The sequence below is a fragment of the Belonocnema kinseyi genome, chromosome 1, assembly GCF_010883055.1.
Source record: "Belonocnema kinseyi isolate 2016_QV_RU_SX_M_011 chromosome 1, B_treatae_v1, whole genome shotgun sequence".
Classification (NCBI taxonomy): domain Eukaryota; kingdom Metazoa; phylum Arthropoda; class Insecta; order Hymenoptera; family Cynipidae; genus Belonocnema; species Belonocnema kinseyi.
In genome coordinates, this window is record NC_046657.1 from 158,372,432 (window position 1) to 158,376,258 (window position 3,827).

At 37.1% G+C, this 3,827-nt stretch overlaps 2 protein-coding genes across 2 annotated transcripts in view; both read right to left on the reverse strand.

The window, feature by feature from the left end:
• LOC117167244 (ester hydrolase C11orf54 homolog) overlaps positions 1 to 3,827 on the reverse strand; it is a 164,438-nt gene that overhangs the window by 104,616 nt on the left and 55,995 nt on the right. The window lies entirely within an intron of this gene.
• Positions 2,755 to 3,827, reverse strand: part of LOC117167253 (ester hydrolase C11orf54 homolog) — a 114,911-nt gene continuing 113,838 nt past the window's right edge. The window contains exon 7 of the mRNA XM_033352058.1: positions 2,755 to 2,953. The gene's annotated coding sequence lies outside the window, so the exon portion shown is untranslated. The remainder of the gene's footprint in view (positions 2,954 to 3,827) is intronic.

Genomic DNA, 3,827 nt, shown 5'->3' on the forward strand with positions numbered 1-3,827 from the left:
ATACTCTTTCAGGACTTCCCAAAGTTTATTTCTATCTACCTTGTCAAAAGCTTTTTCTAGGTTAACAAATGCACACAAAACCTTTTTTCCTACTCTCAAACTTTTTTCTCTTATTTGACTTAAGCTAAATATTTAATACTTACATGACCTTCTGGGCATAAACCCACTTTGGACTTTCCAAATCTTTGCTTCTGTTATTTTCATTACCCTAAAAATAAGTATTTTTGAGTACATTTTACTTACGGAAATTAATAAGCTAATCCCTCTGTAATTCTTGCAGTCGCTTTTATCTCGCTTTCTTTTGTATATTGGTACGATAATCGCTTTTTGCCAATCGTCTGGGACGTGTCGCATCTTTTAACATAAATTTATGAATTCGCATAGTCTATGTGGTATGCACTCGCCACCGTGTTTAATCATTTCAGCGTTAATATCGTTTACCCCGGCAGCCTTACTGTTTTTCAAATTCTTAATAATATCCCTAAGCTTAGTGACACAGACTTAATCAATTGAGTTTTTTATCGCATCGTCTTCAACATCGCATTTGTGGTGTCCCATAATTCCTCTCCGAATTGTCTCCAAAAATACCCTCTAAAAGCCTCTAGTATTCCGTCTGCATCATATACCATTTCCCCCTACTATTTCTCATGTTGACAAATTCTGTAATTTTGGTTCCTTTCATTTTTTTATAAAGCAGTTTGTTGTTTCCTTCAAAGTCGTTTTGTATTTTCATCTCTTCTTCTGCTCTAATTGTATCTATTCGTTTCTTAATGAATCGTTCGAGTATCCTGGTTTCGTGTCTATAATCATTTCTACGTCTATTGCTTTCCTCATTACTAAGACCTACGATGTTCAAAATTCTCCTGTACGCTTCTCTTTGCGTTTTGAGCAGCCTGAATTTCATCATTCCACCACGCATCACCAGACATTCTTCCTACAACTGTGGTACCACACACTTCGATCGTACATCTAACAAGGATATCCCGTAATTTTGTCCAGGCGCCCTCTATATCTCTGTTTTTATACGGCCCTCTCATTTTGCTCTATCTATGCTTTCGATTATCTTATCTTGGAAATCTATTCGCACATCCGCTTTCTGTAGGTTTTCAATTTTGATTCGCGTTTGTTTTGTTTTCTTGGTGCTCCTTTTTCTCCATCCTCGACCTAAGTTAATTTTGGAGATCAGAAAGTAATGATCAGTATTGCATTCAGGACCCCTAGTGACCATTGTATCTTTGACTAACTCTCTTAGTCTTTCATCCGCAACAACAAAGTCAATTATACTGCGGTTATTTCCTTTAGTCCAAGTGTACATGTGGATCATTTTACGCCTAAACCAAGTATTTGTATTAAACAGACCCCTTTCTAAGAATGGACTAACTAATTTATTTCCATTATACTTTGTTCTTGAATCCCCAAAATTACCTAGTACTCTTTCTGTACCCTGATTTTGGATGTCCACCCATCCGTTCATGTCTCCTAATAGAATTATTCTTTCCCTATGTTCGCAAATGTTTATTGTGTCATTTAAAGTGTCCCAGGAGGCGTCTTTTACTTCTCTGGGATCACTATCAACTGGCGCGTAGCATGCTATGATAAATAGTTTTCTCATTCCTACTTTCATTGTAGCCCAGAGCATTTTGGGAGATACGAAACCATGGTCTCCTAGACGCTTCTTTGCTCTTTCATTTAAAATCAGACCTACTCCTTGTTTACCATGTGATTCAGTGTCTACTCCTGACCATATTTCAAATCCGCCTTTCAACACGCTGTTTTTTATGTCTTTAGTTTCGCATCCCTTTTTCTTCGTTTCAGATACACACAAAATATCTAGTTTCCTCACGTCCATAGTTTCACGAAATTCTTTGATCTTGAGATCATCTACCTCCCTAGCATTCCAAACACCCAGTCTCCATTCGTCGCCTGAAACATGACCTTTAGATTTTCCGTGTGCATGCCTTTTGTCAATTAAAGTTCCAGTCCTTTCCGAGACTATTTTGTAGTTTGTATTATTCATTGTTTAGATTATACGCCCAACTATCACCTTTATACAATAAGTTTATTTCCTGAGTCGAAATCATGTCAAAGTTAAGTAGCAAATCAGCATATCGTGAAGATTGTTATTATAACGTGAGTCCCACCAAAACTTCAGTTAATAAGGGAGATTTAGGAGAGGGGGTGAGGCAGAACTGGAACCGAGAGAGTCGTCTTGGGTTTCTTTTGTTTTCATACTGAGAAGGTCCCCCCGGGTTCAAAATCTTAGCGTTATTTGTATTTTGTAGGCTTAAAATGTCTGTTTTATTGTAAAATTATAATAAATTGATATGAATTACTTTTCTTTAAGTACGTTTTCGGATTTCCTAGTAACTGCAAACGAAACACAATTTTAAGAAAGTGCATATATTCGAAATTTAAAATGTTCTATTTGGCTTTTTCCACAAACCCGAGATACATGACCGGTCTTTTTTAAAGTTATTACGAAACTGCTACAAAAGAAACAAGAGAACGTGAGAGTTGGTTTACAACTACGTCACATCCCACAGCCGTATTATAACCACGAAGCAGAATTTAAGAAAATCATCGTCTTTAAAGTCCTTTCAAAACCATGGAAACTTTGTAAATACACTGCCTAAGGAGTTTAATTTGATAAAGTTTTCCGCATTTTTCAATCAGATGAATAATTTAGTTAATAAAATAATTAAATTATTCTTCCTTTTAAGGGTGTTTACGAGACATTCCATGAGACGAGGTTATTTTGGTCCATGCTCCTCTGGGGAGGATTTTGAATTCTCAGACGCAGGGCATTTTAGATTCAGATGATACTTTTTGTTCTTGTTGGAAACGTGGCTATGTAGCTCGGCTACGATAAGCCACAAAATTACAGGGAGCGTTTCGGGTAAACAATGCAGAGTCTGGAGCCAAATCGTTCTAGCCAATTTGTAACGTTCGATACCTGGAAAGGTGAAACCGTGAAAATAACGTGTGTATATATCCATTAAAAGTTGCGTAATACTGGTGCTCGCACTTGCGAATTACGATCCGCGCGACCAACGATTTTGCCTTGATCATGTTCGAGAAACAAAGGCGGAGGTTAGTGACGGATCTCGACTTTATGAACTCTGGGGCTAGGCATTAGACTTAAGCAATAACGGACAAAACTGTTCCATTTTGCATTCAGCAAGTAATACTGCGTACAACCATAGAGGTCGTATCATTTTGCCAAACGATTTCTACATGATAGCTAGCACGATCGCTCCAAAAAAAGCTTTGTTGAAAAAGTTGAAAAGGGCCATACAATTTGAATGAATTGATCAACATTGTGACCGCGTAACTTAATTCTCAAAAATCCCTGACCTTTCACTGACCATTAATATTCACAGACAAGCATTTTAATCTTGCAACATTAGCAACGTAGCAACGTTTATCAACGGAATTAAACGATTTCGGAAGAATGAATCAAAAGAGATTTCAACAATACAATGCAATTTTTACTAAGCATATAATCCTCAGGAAGAAGCAATTGATATTATTAATATCAGGGTGGTCGAAAAGTTGTAATTTCATAATTCCATAACTTTTCCTGACCAAAAAATCTTCAAATTGTACTTTTTTTACATACACTCATCTCGCGTAATAACACCGGCCTCGGGTGTAAACGTACATGTAGTGGGCGCTATTGAAATCAGGTTTGAACCCGATTTAAAGAGACGAACGAGCACTCGTATGTCAACACTCAGGACCTTTGGCCTTCAGTGAGGGCCGTCAAGGGACTCTTATTATGGAAAATGAGTGTAGTAATTTATAAACGAAATCAAACAATTTCAAAT